The sequence below is a fragment of the Herpailurus yagouaroundi genome, unplaced genomic scaffold (genome assembly GCF_014898765.1).
Source record: "Herpailurus yagouaroundi ecotype Mexico unplaced genomic scaffold, PumYag 184, whole genome shotgun sequence".
In the NCBI taxonomy this organism is placed as follows: Eukaryota; Metazoa; Chordata; class Mammalia; order Carnivora; family Felidae; genus Herpailurus; species Herpailurus yagouaroundi.
The window spans coordinates 19197045-19219177 of record NW_024412415.1 but is presented as its reverse complement, the minus strand read 5'-3'; the positions used below and the strand labels follow the sequence as shown (position 1 = coordinate 19219177).

At 38.9% G+C, this 22133-nt stretch overlaps 1 long non-coding RNA gene across 1 annotated transcript in view; it reads left to right on the top strand.

The window, feature by feature from the left end:
• The window catches only part of LOC121042109 (uncharacterized), a 37105-nt gene that overhangs the window by 5768 nt on the left and 9204 nt on the right, over window positions 1-22133 (top strand). Inside the window, exon 2 of the long non-coding RNA XR_005795976.1 lies at window positions 4446-4539. This is a non-coding gene — a long non-coding RNA (uncharacterized LOC121042109). The remainder of the gene's footprint in view (window positions 1-4445; window positions 4540-22133) is intronic.

Here is a 22133-nt window from a genome sequence, read left to right as displayed (position 1 = left end):
ATAATTCCAAAGTATTAAACAGAAGATTTGATTTTTAGCTTTTATTAGCCATAGTTTTTATATCTGAGACACTTCTAATACCTCTTGCATCCTCATCAGAATCTAAACAGTTCCAAAGACTATGTACAAATACTCAGCTTAAACACCTCCTTCCTACCTGGTCCCCAAAGCAAAAGATGGTAATTGTTTGGGGACAATTTCTCTTCAGGAGACCATCTGGATCTACTCCTTGGGGCAGCACAACAGACCTTTGTTCTTGATTATCTTACCGGTTCCTCCAGTTGGATGCATCACATAGAAAACTCTCCTATATGAAAAACTAGAGGAATTCAGGATCAAAATATGGGCCTTTTGCATATATTTTATTGGAGTCCAAATTCATATTAGATTTCACAGGATATAACATACCTGGACCTATAAGGCTATGAAACGCTTTTGCTTTTAGCGCTATGAATTTCTCAACAAGATTTGAACATTTCTGCTACAGTAAACATTTAGCTGCACTAAAGTAGTTCCCACAAGGTAGCTCACTGTGTTTCCATCAACATTGAGCATTCTCTTCACTCTGGAAGAAGGTGAAAGTCTATGACATGGTAAGTGGGAGTGGGGAGTCCAGACTTCACTTTCCACTTTCATTTTTCAAGAGCAAACCTGTTATTGTCAAGTAACTCTGAAATTCCACTTTGAGATGAAACTGAAATTGAGCTCTGAAAACCTCCATTGAAAAGCACCAAATTACAGATGAATTTATGTTTAAATACCAGACTCACTTGCTTTCTGATAATTCCTTATAGATGAAGAGAGGGAAATGTGTGCGTGGAATCTGGGATGACCATTTAGCCCATCCCTCTTTCTCCAGTCATAACCTTATTGATTTCCCCAACACTATGGCATTTTATATGCCATAAGTAGTATGTGTATCTTCTATTGGCAAGTTGTTACAGGCCATACAACAAAGAGTAATGTTTAAATGATCTTCCTTTCATTTAACCTAGCTAAAAATATTGAATATTTCAATTATCTAAACATGATGATACACTGTTGTATTGAATATGAATGTTTAGAATGAAATTAGAAGGTATATCACAGATTTCCCATCAAAGACCATACCAGATGGCTTTGGAAGGAAAAGACAGTAAGAAGCATGGCTAGTTTGGGAGAAGGAGCATTTCAATTCCAATAAAGCATTTTGGGAAGTATGAGATTTTTATAAATCTCCTACTATAAAACCCTTTCTTAAATGAACCCAAATATTTGTTTTACACTGAAATATTTATTGTTAAATTACTTAGTTCTCATAATCAGAAGATAGAACATTTCTTTTAAAACAATGACTACTTTTAATCTTATTTTAAAGCCAATTCTAAGTCTTAGTCAATTAAATAGGCTCTGCTAACAGGTACATTCCAGGCTACAAAGACAGCAGATAGGAAATGACCAACTCAGTGAGTGCTATGAGAGAGGACAGTGTTGATCATTTCCTTCTGGCCTCTCCATGTCCACTCTGAGTTCTTCTCCTATCCTACTCTGCCCTGTAAGGCTGATACATGTGGACAGCACTGACAGGTGCCCTTGCCCACAGGCTTTCAGTTGGTTCTACCAATAAGAGGCACTAGCAGTTGACAGAGGGTGGGAAGAAATAAAAATGAGAGAGCTTTCTCTCAGCTCCACCCCTGCCAGGTCATGGTGGGCTGGCCTAGTCTCTATACCAGACAGTAATTCTTTCTACACAGAGACCCTCAGTGGGTTTTTGAAACTGTTCTTCCCTGTTACTTTTTCAGAGTAGTAACTGTGCCCACTATTATTAGACCCTAGGTCCTGTACAATTTATTTTTCTAAGCCCCATCCTATCTTTGAAACATTTCTATACTACACTCAACTCAATTATGAAGTTTGAATGTGCCTTTTCTTTCTTGCCGATAAAAAGACCAGAGGGCTCATGGACTAGTAGTACAATCACATTCTCAGAAATGTGGCAGGCTCAAGGTCCTTTTGCACAAACTTTTAAAAAATATAGACTTCATGTTTAATAAAAGTTTTAGGTTTGTGCAAAATTGAGAGGAAGATACAGAGATTTCTCATATATCCTCTGTTCCCATCCATGCATAGCCTCCCCCATCATCAATATCCCCCACCAAGTGATACCATGCTTTCACAGAAAATGAATATAGAAAAAATATAATGATTGATGCATGCCATTATACATTCATCCAAACCCATTCAATGTACATTACCAAGAGAGAACCCTAATGTAGGCTGTGGACTTCGGCTGATAATCACGTGTCAATGTAGGTTCATCAATTATAACAAATGTACCATTCTGGTGGGGGATGTTGATAATGGGAGGGGCTATGCATATTTAGGGGCAGAAGGTATATAGGAAATCTCTGTACTTCCTCTTAATTTTGCTGTGAACCTAAAACTGCTCTAAAAACACAAAGTCTTTAGAAAAGAAAAACATTGACAATTTATTTTAAATTTCAGGAGTTTATAAGAAATTCAATGATGTTGGGGTGCCTAAGTGGCTCAGTCAGTTAAGTGTCTGGCTTTTGGTTTCAGCTCAGGTCATGATATTGTGGTTTCATGAGTTCAAGCCCTGCATCAGGCTCTGTGCTAGCAGCATGAAGCCTGCTTGGGATTCTCGCTCTCCTCTTTCTCTGCCCCTCCACTACTTGCATTGTCTCTTCCTCTCTCAAAATAACAAATTAATTTTAAAAAAAAGAAATTCAGTGATATCTATATTTCCACTATGGAATAAAATCTTCTCCCTAAATGAGAGAAAATAAGGAAGAATTGAGAATAAACCCAAAGGGATATACAAAACCAACAAATTCCTGTTTTCCTGTTGGTGGAAGTGTTTTTAACAAAACTAGTTTCGATGGTCTGAAAACAAGAGAGAAGGCTCTGAGCATGCTGCTTCGCCATGAATCCTAGGACCCAAGAATATCTGGAATACAAGGTATCTGAGATATTTCCTTACATCCCTTTCCAGTTCTTGAATACCTGCATTGGCAATTCTGCCAAAGGATGGCTCAGCCTTTGTGAGCACATTTCTGGTACCTGGGAGCAACCTATAGCTTGAGGCAACTCAGTCCAATGTGAACTGATCTAATAATTTAGAAAACTCTTCCTTCCATTGAGCCTCAATCAGCCACCCTGTGGCTGCCACACACTGAATCTCGTTCAGCCCTGGAGGGCGGCATGGAGTGAGTCTAATCTGTCTTCCCCTGACAGCCTTTGCAAATGTGAAGACAGCAATCATGTTCACCCTACATTTTTTCATCCCCAGGCCCAAATCCCTAGTTCCCAGTGGTGGATGCATGATCCTCTGGACATACACAATATTAATTTTATCAATGTGCTGAACTGAAAGTTGTGTTTGAGATGTGACCCGACCTAGCACAGAATGGTGCTATCCCCTTGTACATTCCAAATAGTGTATTTATATCAATGCAGCCTCAAAATACATTATTTTTAAAACAGCCCCATTATACTGTTAAATGCTAGGAGTATGAAGGCATGGTTTTTAATATGATGGGTTAAGAGAACGTGGAAGAAGTTTTACAACATACCTACATATGTAGTGCATTCTATCAAAGTAGACAGAATGCTAAAATGATTAGGGTAGTAAAAACATAAATTGTGAAGTTTGAATTTCTTTGTGAATTTTTGTATACAAATTGGTGTTAAGGTGACTCACATAAAGGACCTAAGACATGGTGACAATCTGTCTTTCACCCAGTGCTAGTTCTCCTTTCCTAGGCATACAAGCTGTTTCAGAAACTCACCAGCAAAGTCCTATAGTCAGAAGACCTGAATTTCAGTCAAGTTCACTGAAGCCCTGAAGATCAACTCATACTTTGGAATTATTCTCTATAAATTGGAGATAATAAACTTTGCCGACTTGTGATTATGAAATTAGAGAGTGTCAGGGACAATGCTGTGTGGAATCTAAAGCTCAATGCAGACAAACACGCCCCATGCAAGAGGAAGAGCAGGGACAGCTACAATGGTGTTCTTACGGTTACGGGCAGGGGAAAAGTTCTCTATTTGGTAACATTGCTGACCATTACCTAGCGCAGGTCTTGAGAGACGTTTGTTCTTTTTCTGACTTTACATATACACTAAAAGCCTGGTAATAAGGTCAAAATTACTCCACATAATTACAGGATTTTGTTTTCTGCCTTTTAAATGGTCCATTTGTTGGGGCGCCTGGGTGGCGCAGTCGGTTAAGCGTCCGACTTCAGCCAGGTCACGATCTCGCGGTCTGTGAGTTCGAGCCCCGCGTCGGGCTCTGGGCTGATGGCTCAGAGCCTGGAGCCTGTTTCCGATTCTGTGTCTCCCTCTCTCTCTGCCCCTTCCCCGTTCATGCTCTGTCTCTCTCTGTCCCAAAAATAAATAAACGTTGAAAAAAAAAATTTTTAAATGATCCATTTGCATACCAGAAGAAGCTTGATCATTGATAAGAAAATAAGCCGGAAAAGAAGGAGAAGCTTTATGTCTAAACTCTCATTCATTGAGCAACCACATAAAAGTAAAGTAAGAGAAACCAACTTTTCTTCCATTCCTGAGCTAGAGATACATATGCTAATGTTCTGGCTACTCTATCAATTGAGTTTACCAACACTCAGCAGGGCCATTTTAAAGACAAGCCTCTGTGGAAACAGGAAAGAATGGGGAGGCATTTTCATAAGCATGTTGAATGTTGGCACCAGTACAATGTGTCCTTTGAATCAACCTGAGCACAAATTGACAAGGGAAGGCTTTCTGGAAGACCAGAGGAGGTGTCTGTGCCAAGCTGCAGCTCACTCAAGGCTTCTCTACTAACTTCTCAACCTGTTTATGAACAACAGAGGACTATTTTTTTTTTATGTGATAGTTTCTAAATCTGATATTTTCTATCTAACCAGGTGTAGAGATCAATGGAATCCTATTAATCCAATTGATATTTGACAGTTTTCTAGTAAAATTGAACCACATATGGAGTGCTAAAAGCATTCAGAATGATGCCTCAGTGCTGCCTAGAGGTTCAGTGGTAGCTCAGAAGACCAAAAGATAGTTTCTGCAGTCATAGTGCCAACTTAATTACAACATTATTTAGACCAGGTTTAAATAACTTAAATGAGCTTATTTATTAGCTAGAATTGTCTAGAAAAAAAAGGAAAAGTTACAGCCATAGTCCAGTTAATTTTAACACTCTCTCATCTGATTCTCTGTAGACCTTACAAGGTTGTCAGTATATGAATTACCATCCCTGTTTCCATATGTGTAATCTGAGTTCCAAAAGTATTAGACAGTTGCTTCAACACAAATGGAGTGTAAAATATATAGGTTTTCAAAAAGTGTTCTTGGAATGACTGAGTGGACTAAATGAGCAGTTAGCAATAGGCTCAGGTAGGGCTTGAGGCCAGCTCTGGGTTCCAAGTGTTTTCCCATTATACCACCATTGTTCAAATTTAAGGACTATGTAAACCATTTGCAAGGAAGGAAACTCTATTGGAATTAAATGTATTCTAATGTTATAATGGATAATATGGCTCTGGTATTAACTTTCCAACATTCCTCAGTAAGAACCTGGTGAGATCATTTCACATTTTCTTTTGTCATTAAGATTTTACATTGTCTGCTTGTTACATGCTCTTTGATTTTTGCTTCATGCCATTCTGCACTTCACTCACAGCTTCCTCTTGTCATTAGCTTTTCAGAGCAATTGCAGAGAATTCTCAGCCTTCCTTCAGCAATTGTGCCTCGTTCAGATTTTAAATTGATTTTTAGCTATTCACACTCTGACTGCTAGTGTTTCTGCCTCCACAATTCATGATACTAGAACAGAGGGACAGGCTGTTAAACATACTGACTACAGTAACCTTATTTCTGTGTTTGTCCTGTGCTACAATCCCATTTTGCATCTTTGTATTTTGTGATCCACATTTCTGTACAGGTGCTGCCTTATGGAGTGTTGGGAATGAGGGGCAGGGTGACCACACTCTACTCCTCTGGTAGGGAACACTTGGAAGAAGTCTCAGAATAAAATAGGCCTTTCCTTGAAGCATCTGATACATGCTCCTTTCTCCTTTTGCCCATAATAGGGGATGTGGGCATTCCCTACTGTGGCACGTTTTTAGGTAATTGATGTTGCCACTTCAGATTAAGATGAAATTTTGGGTGTCAGCTATGAACTGCTTCAATGGCTGTGATCAGTTAGCTCTCAGTTTACCAATTTGTGTTCCACTGAGTTGAACAGTAAAAATCCTTGGTAGTTTACCTGAAAGGCCATGAAGATGACTTATGGGCCACAGCACACAATATTTCTTTTCTGTACTTTATCTAGACAAATAAGTGCTTATAACTCTGGATTCAGGAAAGACTGTTTATTCTTCAGAACTGACATCCCATTAAAAAGAAAATAAAGTAAGCATCAGGATTAGTCCCCTAAGCTTCCGTCAACAATTTTGCCATGAATGTCTGTGTGTTTTTCCCCTGTCAGCTCCTGACACCCAAAATGCATTTTTCTATAGAAAATATCATGTTACTCTTTTTTCTCCCTTCTACATTTGCCAGTCTTCCCTGACCTCTCACAAAAATCAAGACTTACATCTTAAAAATCATAATAAAAGAATAAGAAATGAAAACTCTTGTGGAGTCAGAGTGATGGCAATACCTTTAGCAAAAACCTTGGAAAAGAGGGACCTGACACAGTCAGGCTGAGCACAATGACTTTAGGGAACCAAGGAGAAGTATGAGCTGAGGGAAAAACAAAGCTCTGTTTCACAGTGCTAAACAAATTTTACTGGAATAGGCAGCTTCTTCCTTATACTTACCAATCATATCAGCCTTTTAGTTATCACTTATGTGAAATGAAGTCAGAGAAGCAAGGATACATTTTGGTTAGTCAAGTATATATAATTCAATGTGTCTAAGTCCTAGATTGCAGGAGAAAAGAATTTGGAAAACCAAAAGGCTTGTTATAGTGGGTAGCTCACTAGCTAGGATCTGGGAGATAGAATGGCTATGACAGATCTGGATTTTATCTGGGGATTTAATACCAAATCACCTAAATTTGTTCTTTACACTGAGCAACTGAGATTGAGGACAAAGTCATTGCTCTTTTCAGGCTGTCCCTGGTGCTTGTTTTTAACTGATAGCAATTGGATAAAACTGTTTGAAATGGGAGCTTTGTTATCCCCGTTTCTGGTCCACAGCCCTAAGGGATGGTCCTATTAGATCCTGTTGGGTGATCATAAAGAGAGAACCCATCTTGTCTTTGACTCCAAGGAGAACTCAGGAAGGTAGATGGGAAGAACAGAACACTCCTTTTGTTAAGAAAGAAAATACAGATAAAGAAGATGTGGTATGTGTATGCAATGGAATATTACTCAGCCATTAAAATAGGATGAAATCTTGTCATTTGTGACAACATAGATAGACCTAGAGGGTATTATGTTAAGTAAAATAAGTCAGAGAAAAACAAATACCATATGATTTCACTAATGTGTGAAATCTCAAAACCAAAACAAATGACAAATAAGCAGGAAAACAGGAACAGACTCATAAATACAGAGAACTGGCGGTTGGCAAAGGAGAAGGGGAGGCGGGATGGGTGAACTAGGTGCAGGGACTAACAGATACAAACTTCCAGTTATAAAATGCATAAGTCGCAGAAATGAAAAGTACAGCATAGGGAATATAGCCAATAATATTGTAATAGTGCTGTAAGGTGATAGATGGTGATTATACTTACAACAGTGAGCACGGAGTAACGTATAGAATTTTTGAATTACAGTGTTATAAACCTGAAACTAATATATTAACTATACTTCAGTAATAACAAAAAATTGAAAAAAAGGGTACAGATTTTTATCAGAGCACAGGATGCTGCAAGACAGAGGCAGGTGTTCTAAGTGGCCTGGTATCAAGTGATTTAAATTTGTTTGCTGTTGTTGTTTAACTTTTATTTATTTTGAGATAGAGAAGAGAGTATGAGTCAGGCAGGGGCAGAGAGAGAGAAAATCCCAAGAGGCTCTGCACTAAAAAGTATGGAGCCTGATGCAGGGCTCATACCCACAAACTACAAGATCATGACCTGAGCTGAAATCAGACACTTCACTCACTGAGCCACCCACGCACCCTGTTTGTTGTTCTTACTGACCATTTGTATTCCAGAATTCTTATACAGTAAACATATGTTCCTTACATTATTAAAAAGAGTAGTAAATTGAAATGGGTATTTGCAGAGTGTGTCTATAATGTTGCAATACTTAGGAAAATAATTTTCTATGAGGATTACCATACAAGTCATTCTGATGTCATAAGTCACTCTTACTGCTGTTAAGAGCCTAAAATCTGAGTTTGAAATTGGCTATGTTTTTCTTCAGGAATTTCATAAATACTGACCACTACCATGTGGCAGATATTTGTGTGAGCCCTGTATATATGATGAACAGGCACAGTCCTCAGTGAACTTAAAGGAGCTAAAACTGGCAGGCATCACTCAGTTTCCTCTCTTGCAACATGGAAATAACCACATTTCAGTAGGTCATTGTGAAGATTAAATTATTTAACATATGTGAATTCTCCAAGGGCAGAGCAACTATTCAATTAAATGTAGGATCTGAGAGTGTTTGAAAGAAAAGATGAGCTATTAGAATTTCAGGAGATAAATATTAGCTCACTAATAAAAGACATCTGGTATGAAACCCATGTATCTATGTTACTTATTATGAGTTTATGAGAAAACACAGTAACTTGTTCAAATATAAGCTGTTGAATTTAGCTCCTATTTTGATTTACCTTTCCCACAGACCTATTGGTACAAAATATCCAAGTGATAGAATGCCGTTAATACTCACTTCTTATCACCTGAGGGGCAAGTCAGTTTCTAGACATCCCAACTCTTCATGGTTCTACCTAGAAGATCAGATAGATGTCTTGGGAAAATTAACAAACTATTTCACTAATGTCTTTCTCATGGTTTTAGCCACAGGCTCCTTTTTCATGGCAGCCTTTACAAAGAGCCATGCGAATAGCAAGCCATGTAGAAATGAATGAGAAAATGAAGACATTTAAAAAAGAAAGTCCATGAAAGGTGGCTATAAAAAAAGGAGGTTCAGATTTCCTTTTGCGGAAAACACATTTTAATTTCCCCCAGTCACTAAATTAAGTCATTCTACCCTGGAAAATGTTGTACCATTTTTCCCTCTGAAAGCTCCTTAAAAAAATAAAACAATCTTTTTAAAAAATCATTTTTCTTAAACTGACTCAGATAAATTCACTATCCAAACCCTCTTTTTCTGCATCTCCTCTCCACACTAGGTTCCCTGGGGCAGAGAGTTGTTTCCCAGAGTACCCAGGAAGCTCTGCCAGGTTCTCAGCAGCCATTGGGCTTCCGTGCACAGCAGAAGCCTCTTGTGTAAAATGAGTGCTTCCTTTCCAGCGGTCACAAAGCCTTTAGTACCCAGCCATGCACTGAGTAAGAATTGTGGCCGGCAGCTGAGCAGTGGAGTGTGGTACAGAGAAAGTGGACTAGGGGTTTTAGGTCAGGGGCCATCAATAGATGTACAAGTGGTTAAAAAACTTGTTTAAATTCTTGTAACTATATATTTCCACAATCTGTAAAATGGGAAGAATATGGTCTACTTCCTAGGGTTATGACTAGGATTAAATGAGAAAACATAGGTAGACAGTAAGCCTGGACAAATACTAGGTGATTTTTAAAATCTTAGTATTGCCTGGTACTATGGACTGAATTGTGTCCCTCCCCCAAATTCAAATACTGAAGTCCCAACCCAGTGTGACTGTATTTGGAGATACAGCTTTTAGGAGTAATTAAGGGTAAATAAGATCATAATAGTAGGATCCTACTCCTATAGGATTGGGGGCCTTGTAAGAAGAGGAAGGAAACACTTAATATAAGATCTATTGTCTTAGAAATGTTTAAGTATACAATATGATATTGTTAACTATAGGCACTATGCTGATGGTAAAACTCTAGGACTTTTTTGTCTTGCATAACTGAAACTTAAAACCTTTTGACTAATACCTCCCGGATTCTCCCTCCTCCTAGGTCCTGGCAACCACCATTCTACTCTTTGCTTCTGAGTTTGACTATTTTAATTAAGAGTTCTTATTATACACACATACATAATAATAACAATAATAATAAATAGAACAGGAGGAAACTTTTAGATGTGATGAATAGATTTATGGTATAGATTGTGGTAGTGGTTTAATGGGTGCATACTTATTTCCAAACTGATCAAGTTGTATACATTTAGTACATATATGCACAGCTCTTTGTGGTCAATCACACCATGACAGAGTGGTTAAAAAAAGAAAGAAGAAGAACAGCACAAGCACAAAGGAAAGGACATGTAAACACACAGCAAGAAGGTGGTTGCCTGTGAGCCAGGAAGAGAGCTGTCACCAGAATCTGACCATATTAGCACCCGGATCTCAGGCTTCCTTGCAAAACTGAGAGAAATAAATGTCTGTTGTTTAAGTCACCTAGTCCGTCTATGGTATTTTATTACAGTATAATCTTGCACTTACCCCTTTTGCCAAACATACCACCTTGAAATTCTCTTCCTTCAGCTCTTACAACTAGTATTATGCAGTTGTTAAGAGCCACTCTAGACATTTACCAACTGTGTGACCTTGGGCAATATGTTTAACCTCCCTGTGCCTCAGTTTCCCATCTTTAAAGCAAGTTAATAATAATACCAACCATATGGGGTTGTTGTAGAGATGAATTTAGTTCATGGACATTCTGAATGAAAGGCAGATAAATAGCAGATTGTCATTCCTAGAATGTAAATCCTGTAACAGCAGAAACATTCCTTTTTTTTTTTTTTTTTTTTTTTTTGCTTCCCAATGTATCTCAAGCACCTGGAATTGTGTTTGGCACATAGTCACACTACATAAATATTTCAGAGTGATTGAATCAATGGTCCTCCCACCTTCCTGACTGGCTTTCCAAGCTCTCTATAATTTGACCATACTTAAGCTTTCCAGCCTTATTTCCCTTTCTAATCAACTCAGAAATGTATAGCTATATTGACTGACTAGATGTTTTTTTGTCTAAGTCCTACATTTCATATTTTATTTTCCTTGTTCCACCTATTTCTTCTACTTGCAATGTCTTGCCAATTCCCAACCTACCTCAGCCTCCTAAGTCCTACCCATCTTCAAGAGCATCTCAAACTGCATTCATGTTAGTAAGCGTTTATTAGATTTGATAGACCATCCTAACTTCCAGAAGATTCTTCGGCTCCCCTTTATATTCGCTATCTTTTACAAAGGTAAATGTGCAACTCCTCTACTTCCTGCTGCACACACAGACACACATAGTCACAAACATAGCATCCCAAAGGCTCCTTAAGGAACAGGAAGTGGGATTCTCAGGGTCTTACCTCCTCAGACCCTAAGAGCCCTCTCTGCTCTCAAATGGAAACATCTCATAAGGCCTGGTTTGGATTTCTTCAGCACCTCTTCACAACTTTCCCCAAGGAATACTACTTTACCAAGACAGAGTAGAAATATCTAGACAAGGTTATCGTACATTAGAATTCACTGCTTCAGTTTGGGGAGTACTTTTCTAAATTTTTTTTTTCCAACGTTTATTTATTTTTGGGACAGAGAGAGACAGAGCATGAATGGGCGAGGGGCAGAGAGAGAGGGAGACACAGAATCGGAAACAGGCTCCAGGCTCTGAGCCATCAGCCCAGAGCCCCACGCGGGGCTCGAAATCACGGACCGTGAGATCGTGACCTGGTTGAAGTCGGACGCTTAACCGACTGCGCCACCCAGGCGCCCCAGGGGAGTACTTTTCTAATACAATTTGAGATGACCTTAGGAGAAACACAGAAGGTTATAAAGTTAGAATTGATTCTCAATGTGTGGAAGGTGATGTTCACAGATGAAGAGGATGCCCCCAACACCTTAGTTCTTTTTTCTGCCCTCCTCTACACAATCAAGTTCATGACTGCCTAGTGCATCCCTGGAAAATGAACAGGCTCTTTCTATTCTGAAAGTCATCAGAGATTATGCCAAAATTTAATGAAAAAGGGGCAAGAGGACAGAGAACAGAAGTATCTGAGAGACCCAGATTCCTGCAGTAGCTTGGCCTCCATGGAATTTGGATAGAAAGCTCTATAATAAGTTTGGTATGTTTTTATTTTCTTCTCTCCCATGACTGTTCTGCTACCTATTCCCCTCCCTGAGATGTGGCCCCCCCCCCCCCCGGTTAAAGTAGATTTGTTTGATCAAATCCTAAGCCTGCTTACACAAACAGAAGGTGGAGGTTAATTAAGCATAGCTATTTGTTCTTCTGGGGAGACCAGAGGCTCTTCTCTACCAGTGCCTCCCAAAGACAACAATGATATCATTTCTACGTTCTTTTTTAATCTTTTTAAAAAATGTCTATTTATTTTTGAGACAGAGTGTAAGCAGGGGGAGGAGCAGACAGAGAGGGAGACACAGAATATGAAGCAGGCTCCAGGCTCTGAGCTGTCAGCACAGAGCCTGACATGGGGCTCAAACTCATGGACCACGAGATCATGACTTGAGCTGAAGTCGGACACTTAGCCAGCTGAGTCACCCAGGCAACCCTCATTTCTCAGTTCTTAGAGCCTTTCCAACTCCTCACAGTTGTGAATGGATGCATTCTGAGGACACAGTTGCCACCTACTGGATTAAACATGCCTTTTCACCATGGTAAATGGGTTGGAGTATAGTCTCATAATATCCAGAGACCTGAGGCTGTGGCTACAAAGTTGCCCCAATTTGCTCTCTGGGTCTGTCTCTGTTTTGCTCCATTAATTCTGAACTAATTGCCTTATCTAGGAATCTGATGAGTATCATAATTAAAGCACCTAAACTTATTTTTCCTGCCAGAATATTCATATCAACATTCCATTAACTCCCAGAGAAGGTAGACATCACACATAATTAGAAGCATTGCAATAATGCCAACCTACATTGATCTCATGTATTCTAGTGTACAGGTAACTTTCATACCTATAACTGCAGATTACACTCATAATAACTCACTCCATAAGGAAAGCCTGGAGACTATAATTAGCCCTTTTACAAATAAAGATTCTTAGGCAGTTTGGCTAAGTGATTTTGGCTTATAAAATGGCAGAAGCAAATCTTCTGTTGAATAAACAGAGGGAAGGATCTCTTAGGAAGAGAGTGGGAAAATGTAAGTAGGTCCCAAAGAAGAATTTTATGAGGTGTTAGACCAAAAAAAAAAAAAAAAAAAAAAAAAAAAATCTGATTTACCTTGTATCAGATTGATTTAATTAATGTGTAAAGATTTCTAAATGAAATAACCTGTACCACTCACCTTTCTGGTCTCTTTCAGTCTATTGATAGCCTGCCTGCCCTTCTGTTCTTACCACCACCAACATGCTGCAGGCACAGAAATCCAACCTAATAGTATTATGTCACGTCATGTCATCTTGGATCATATCCTATCATTTCTCCTGTGTAAAACCCCCTGATAGCTTTCCATTGCTCTTAGGATAACATCCATGCCTTCACATTGCCGGTAATGAGAGCCTGCACGATCCCATCCCTAAAGGTCTGTTTCTGCTCTATCTTATCTCCCATTCATCCTCGCTCTCCCCAGTCCAGCCATACCTTCAGTTCTTTGAGTACTACTCCCCCTCCACATCCAGACTCAATTATAACTTCCTCTGGTAAGTATTTCCTGACCTTCCTAACTAGGATGAACAACACTCTTACGGGTTTGCATAGTCCCATGTCCCTGCCCTTGGAGAGCTTAGTAATTTCATGTTTATTTGTGTGATTAGTTGATCCATTTCTTGTTTTTCACCTACATGGAGAGGTAGAGGTGACCAGTTGGGCTCACTGTTGTATCCCCATACCTGCCACCACACCTGGCATAAGTAGGCACTTAATAATTAATATTGACTGAATGAATGAACAAATGAGCAAATAAATGGAGAATGAAGGTGATCCTTCAAACTAATCCTCATTAAAATGAAAAGTCAATAGAAAGCTATGTCCCTCTTGGTAAGAATCCCATCTATTTCTAAATTTGTTAAAAAAAATTTATAAGTAAGAGTTTAGTCTTAAAGAACTACTAAGGACTTATGTAAATCTCTCCTCTTTTTTCGTTTTCACTGGGAACAATCTACCTGGCCCTTTTCTTCTCCCTATCCCTCACTTTAGGAAGTAACCAAACCATTTTCTTTAAATGGCAGTGAAATACTGCTGTGAGTAATTCCCTAGCAGGCAGCTCTTCAGGGTCAAAAACACTGCTCAAGTGCCCACCTGTGTGTGGGTTTTAGAATCACTCATCCTAGTACTTGAAAGTGAGGACCTCAGTGGGGTCAGATGTTGAGCCTCTGAGGAAATGACCACCTTCTTCCAACTTCCCAGCTCTTTGTTAAGAACCCTACCTTGAGCTTATTTATACTGAGAAAAGCTTTTTCAGCAGACACACACCTGTTCCTGAACATCCTGAGAGTGAGCTGTGGGGTTTCCTCATGAAAGGGTCTGTTCATGCAGAGCTCAGTGAGTCTGACTCAGAAAGAAAAATGAGTAAAGGAAATTTTTCCCCCCAAAACACAGCTCTGTCCAAAGAATGTGCTGATAGAAGAGAGTTTTAAGGCAAAAGAGGCAAAGCAAATAAGAGGAAATGATCCAACAACCATGTTGAACAGAGTTTTCTTTCCAAAAGCAGATATGAGGGGCGCCTGGGTGGCTCAGTCGGTTAAGCGTCCGACTTCAGCTCAGGTCACGATCTCGCGGTCCGCGAGTTCCAGCCCTGCGTCCGGCTCTGGGCTGATGGCTCAGAGCTTGGAGTCTGCTTCCGGTTCTGTGTCTCCCTCTCTCTCTGCCCCTCCCCCGTTCATGCTCTGTCTCTCTCTGTCTCAAAAATAAATAAACGTTAAAAAAATTTTTTTTCAAAAGCAGATATGAATGTATATTTTTCTGTTGGATTCCTTCAGACAGAGAACTGGAGCTCAGCAGATTAACTGGCATTTGCACAATGGTCTTTAAGTTGCTAATTCTTGGTGAAGGGAAAGAAGACTTAAAATCGGCTAATTTGGGGCTGTTGTTGGTTAACGCCAACATATTTGTGTCAGGAGTCAGGAAAGGATTAACTTTCCACTTGATCTGTGGATGTGCCTGAGGGGCAGCGAAGTTTTGAAGGAAACAGACCATTGGAGGATTTGTGTTTCGCTCCATCAGTTTGGGCCTAAGAATCTAAGAAGACGCTTGTAGCACCGTCTTTCCTCTTAGCAGATTTTTTGCTCTGAATCATCGCAACATGTAAAGCCCTGACACCTAGGATATCCTGAGGGGGAAAGCAAGAGAGAAGGATGTAATTGTGCCAATTCATCTGGCCAGGAGACTGAGGGCACAATGTCCTTTGGGCAGAATAAATTGTTATTTTGGGACCTTGTGTTGATCATTTTGGCAGTAGTATCCTGGAGGGACAAATCCAGAGTTGCAGAAAGATGTTTGGGTGCCTGGGGCAGGAAGTCAATTAGTTCTAAAGCTCTCCTTTTTCCCACCCATATTTACACAGGGTGAATATCCATTAGAGTTCCAATTTAATGAACTGGTGTCTGGTTTACATTATATTGCCCAATTTAAAAAGCTTATGATTACATGCATGTAAATAAAAACAAAGTATTACCTTTTATAGTTTGCAGTATTTCATTCACAGCAAAATGCTGAAATAAAAAAAATGTATGTATGTATGCCTGTTCTGTAGTTGCCCAATGTTTCATGATATTTAAGTTCTGGTTCTCTTTGTCCCCAGTTTCTCTTCCCATATTTGATAAAAATCTTCACTTATTGTGTTTTAGAAAGAAACATTTTGTTGTTGTTGTTGTTGTTGTTGTTGTTGTTGTTGTTGTTGTTGTTTTATTTCTACAAGGCCATTTGGGCCTTATTTCCAATTACCATTGTAATACAACCTTGAATTTCTAGCTGCCATCCACCATCGTTGTAAAGCTTAACACACTTCTCAGATTTAAAGGCTAAGAAATTCACAATGTAAGCACTTTCAACTCTGAAAGCAAAGAAACAAATGCTCCACCAATAAAATCTACTTTAGGAAATTTTCTTTTCTGGAAAGTGTTATTTCACTGTCCTAAATCTTTCAGAGCACTATAGCTATATACCTTACTCTCTAGTCAGGCCCACTCCACTTCTGTCTGAGCTGTGGCCATCACACATGGCCCTGAGGTGAAACACAACAGAGACGGCAGCAGTATACGAGGTACAAACTGAACAGCAATGTCCTGAATCATTCAAGTTCACCAGGAGGATGGGGGTGCGGAGATTGAGGTATTGGGGCTATGTGACTCTATTTTTTTTCCAGCTAATGATCTTATATTTTCTAAAGATTGTTGTCTACCAGCTTATGTTCCACTCTTCCTGCTCCTTTTCCTCCCCTTTTCTAGACCATCTCTAATTAATGCAATAAAAGATCCACCACAATGGAAGTGGTGATGGAGGCTCTGGACTGGGCAAAGCCCTAATACAGAGGCAAAGTGCTCAAGGGACTGGGGAAGGAGAAAGATAAATGAGGTTTCTGTCCACCCAAAATATGGACAAATGCCACCACATACAGCAAAAGACAGAATGGAGTTAACCACAGGAAGACAGGACTATTTCTTTTTTGTGTACTTTAGCACACACCTTTCATATGTAATCAACTGAAATAAAATAATATTTGCCTCACATTTTCCATTATATAATAGGTTTTTTTCCTACATTCATGTAGAAAATGTTTGTCCTTCCTGGTTGGCATAACCTGCCTAATGCAATCTCTTTCATCTCTGTTGATATTGACCTTTCACCTGAGATACATTCTTCCTGGTGTGACCCATTCCACATGTCATTAGAGCATCTCAATGGTTAAATTTTAAATGATGGAGAATGTATCATTGAAGAGCAAACATTTTTGAGATTTTTTTGGATCTGTTTTAAAACTGTAGCTTGGATATTATCAGATTCATATGTTTACACTGTGCTGTGTCCCACGCAACTTGTAAATATTTGATAAATGTTACCTTTTAATTCCTGATAACATTATGAAAGTGTTAAGAAATGTTGTGGCCGATAACCTCTTTCTGAGCCTAAGATTCACATTTACCATGTAGTTATTGATTGACTAGAGCAAAATGATTTTTGTTTTCAGGGAAACAGAGTCTCTCAGAGGCCACATTCAAACTTTCCCTTCATTTAATTGTATGTTTTCCAAGGACAGAGATAAGATTTTTCCCTGTTCTGATTCTCAAGCAGGTCAACCTGGGTCTACTAAGACCAAATATTTATGGACATATGTGAGTATGCAGTTCCCTAATGACAAATGTGTGATAATATGTCAGAATGAAAGATTTTTGAGACAGTAATGTTGACTGTCTGAGTTGGGCATTTACTTAAGCTGTGTTGCTGGGAAGCAGGTACCTGGCCCTCCATCAAATAAAGCTTTTTCTAATGAATGAGTTCACATTCTGAAGTGTAACCTCCAGAATCAGAACATTCAGGTACTAAGACATCATCCTGGGCAGAAACAGTTGGAAATGTTTATGTAAGCCTGAGAATACTTTATTTCAAGCCTATGCTACACAGTAAATCAACCTTTCCTGGTTTAATTTAATGAAGAAAGCATCAAATAATACATTTAAATTTGATGGGAAAATGTTCTTAAAATATGCATACTATACTATATGATTCTATTTATATAAAGTGCACAGATACAAAACTATATTTGATGCTATCAGAAAGGACATGATGGGGCAGATTCTAGGGTGCTGGTAAGGTTCTGTTTCTCAGTCTGCTTATTGTTTACTTAAGTGTGTCCAGTTTGTGAAAGTTCACTGAGTTTTAAAGTTATTATATATTATAATATATGTATTATATCATTTTCAATATATATTCCACAAAAATTATACATATACATTGAAGTCTGCGTATGTCTTGGTAGCTTTTAGTTCTATTTTTCTTTAAAGAAATATGTATTCTCTTTCTTTCAATCTCAAAGGGATCTTTTAAGAAATGTACTCTCTTTGGGGGCACCTGGGTGGCGCAGTCGGTTAAGCGTCCGACTTCAGCCAGGTCACGATCTCGCGGTCCGTGAGTTCGAGCCCCGCGTCGGGCTCTGGGCTGATGGCTCAGAGCCTGGAGCCTGTTTCCGATTCTGTGTCTCCCTCTCTCTCTGCCCCTCCCCCGTTCATGCTCTGTCTCTCTCTGTCCCAAAAATAAATAAACGTTGAAGAAATGTACTCTCTTTGAAGTGGGCATGTGTACTCTTACACATATTTCTTGAAGGAACCTTATTATATCCAACTTACTTTTTGTGTAACTGTTCATATAAAGGAAAATTTATTCTTGCTACATCTCACCAGGCTCTGAGCTCCCCAAGGCAGGGCCATGTCCTGTTTATATCCTCGGAGCCTGGTGCATGGTAGGCAATCAATAATTATTGAATCAGATGCAAAAGATTAGGTAGAACAGCATCCTTGATATTCCCCAACTCTGATCCCCAGCACCTTCAGTCTCTTTCCACTTGATAGTTCATAACACTGGTTACTAACGCAAGTTAAAGCGTAACCATCTCTGCTGTGACCAGGTCATATGATCTGCAGGGATCCAGCCTCAAATCAGGAGATATTGCACAAAGGCCAGGAAGCAGCCAAGGACGAGAACTGAGTAACTTCATCAGAGTTGGGTAAACAGCAGTTAGCACAATGGTCGCACTAAACAGGACAAGCTCAAAGTGCAGTGTCATGGCCAGATGGCTCCTTTCACTGGAATGGGCACAGGTGCCCCTTAGAGACCTGCCTTACAGGAATGATTACAAAGAATATTTACCAAGTGATTTATGGCTTATGTGTTTTGTCTTTTTTAATCTCACAATAGCTTTGTGGTATAGGTAATGTCATTCCTGTTTTATAGATGAGGAGACAGATGCTTGGTAAGTTTAGCAATTTATCCCTAGTTTCCAAGTCAATGACAGAATTATAACTCAAACCTAGGTCTGGCTGACTCTAAATTCCATGAACTCATGGCATTACACCTTTAAAAAGGAACAAACAAAATCATGAAAACTCAAAATTACTCTGATTAAGCTCAGAAATCAAAAAACAAAAAAAGATGGGGCCAGATATTGCATTATTATTTTTTATTTTGTGGATAACTTGCTATTAGAAAGGAAAGTTAAAAGAGGCATTTTCTCTATTTTCTTTGCAAGGATACTTAATGTCTGTTCAGGGCCTGTGCTATATGTATCTCATTTTAACCCTGCCAGCAACCTGGGGAAGAAGGTACTACCATTACCTCTACTTAATAATGAGATGATGGAGGATCTTCAAGGTTAAATAACCTGCCCAGGGCCACTCAGCCAATAAGTAGCATTTTTGGATTGGTAACTAAGTCTATTTCACCTCACAGTTGACTTTTCTTTCTAGAGTCAGCCCTGGTCTATGGGTAGTGGCTGCCTGGAGTTCTGTACAGAGATGGATTGCGAGGCACTGCAGAGCCCCGCTGGAAAGAAGGCTGGGATAGATTAGTCATGCTGCTTATTTGCCATCCCTGTGCCATACTGTTCCCACAACCCACTTCTCTTATGCCCTTAGGGATCCACCTGTGCTTAATAATCACAAACTTTCTTATGCTTCTTAACCTGCAAGACACAGACATGAAGCCTACATCCTACTAAGCCATCTTTATATTTGCATTCTCCAAAGACATTGTATCCATCCCATAACCAAGTAGCAGATGTAGACATTGGTAATGTTTCTATTTAGGCTTTCATTTTGAGTAAGGGGACATTTAAATTATTAAAGTAAAGATAAGCTAAAATTAATATAATATCAGTTCACTTACAATAAAAAGGCATTAAATATCTATACTCTTTTGAGAAAATCAGAAGCAGACTAGGGCAATAAAAAAGGAACTAAGTCGCAGGCCCAAATTCCAATTTGACCATCACTGGTTCTGCAGCCCTGGACTGATCATTCAAATGCATGGATTATAGAGCCAGACCTGGGATTGAATTCTGGCACTGAATTTATAAGTGCTATGATTGTATGCAGTTGGCTATTTTCTCTAAAGCTTTGTTTTTTCATCTTTAAAATGTGAATACCAACAACTACCTCATTGGTTTGTGAAATCCATGAAAATGTTGTATGTTAACTGTTAAGCACAGTCCTTGCAACATCGATGTCCTTAATAACTGCTAGCTGTCCTCATACTTCCTTATCACTCAGTTTCCTCATCTATAAAACTTGACTATAAATACAAATCTTTCTATCCTTCACAGAGTCCATTTACAAGTTCACACTTTATAGAAATAAAGGATTTTATGTATTACACATCATTCACATCTCAAAAAATATTCAACCTATTAAGGAAAGAGGATGCCTCCAAAAAGGTAAGAGGTAATACTACGTAATACACATTTGCAAAACAAATGAGGAATAATACATGGGAATGGGAAAAATCTTGGAATAAATGAAGTAATTAGAACTGAAAAGTTAGTGAAAGTGTGGATTTTGAAGGAAGAGAAAGGCATGCCCTGTCACAGAACACAGAAAAGGAGGTGAGGTTTCATTCTGCTAGAAAGAATATTCTGCTCAGATTCAGAACACATGATAGTGAGTTCTAATACTTCCTGACTTTTAACTTTTCTCAAACTAAAATATGTGTATCCTCGTAGAATGGGGGAAATCAATTATTGGCCTTTTTAGGGACTGAGAGAATAAAATTAGATCACACATGTGAATTGACTTTAAAGAGCTGAAAACCAGTAAAGAAATAAAAATTGCTATTTTTAATTGATCACACAAGGCAAGGCCAGAACTACAATAAGGCAAATGACCTGTCTAGGGTGCAAAATTTAAGAAGGCACAACTCTGAGATCTTGCTTTTTTAGATTTTGCACCCTCATCTCCTCACTTGCCTCACCCTGATCCCAGGCCAGTGAAAGGAGACAGTAAGCCCAGAGTAACATTGTAAAGATAAATAATGAGACATGAGGGCACAGTGATAAATCCAACTAATAACAGGCTACAAAGAACAAAGCATGGGTCTGGACCCAATGAATCAGTGGGAGCAAGCTCAGGTTTTGGAGAAGGGACATGGTAGTATTTTCATAGCATGAGCATATAATGCGACAGTTCAGTTGGATTCTGAAACACATAACAGCTGATCTATATAAGGGGTCAATATTGCTCTGTTTTTTTATGGATTGGGAAGAAAATAAAATTATATATAACATTTTAAGTCAACTATTAAAATTATGAATGAATATCACCCTGCACTTGTAAGAATTAATAATGCTGCCTTTTTACTGTACTACATAACATAGTAGTAGTATGGATTGCCAGGGAACTCAAGCCAGACAAAGAAACACTAGCTATCTGCCATTGGTACAAATTGGCTACTAGAAAGGGAAACAGAATTTGGACAAACTGATGCTTTTAGCACAGTTATTCTTGAAACACAGTACCACTTACATGTAAATTGGGACCACTGTTGATCTGCAGCCTACAGAGTGTCAGTGTACTTGTGGTCTAGATATCTAAAAGAGGAGATCTTAATTCTGTTCTGTTAAGGACTGAGAAAAAATATATAGAGTCATGGAGGGTCAGAGACTCAGGAACTCATTTTTGTCTGTAATTGGAAAGTTTTATCCATCATATCTAAACTTATTGATTAGTAATGGCTTCCAAGAGCACCATCAAATGGATTCTGAGGCCTCAGCTTGGCTCAGCAAGAAAGAGCCACAAGTGACTAACAATGTCTGTTACAAGTGTTGCAAAGGTGAGTGGTGGTGTATGTTCCACCTAGAGTCCCCTGATCTAGTTCAGTCCTTTGCTTTACAATTAATAAAACTAACACCCTAAGAGGGGAAGAAAGAATCAAAGCCACACAGAAGGTAAATTAACAAGTCAGGAATCAAACCTAAATTATCCAGTCCAATGCAATTCTTTCACAATCCATTTCCCAAATATGTCACAGAACATTTTCATTTGTTTTTCGTTGAGTCTATCTTTGCTTTATATTTTGGTGCACAAAGCAACATTCAGAATCTGAGTAATGCTTTTCTTCAGGATATTTTACTCTAGCTTAAACCACATCTT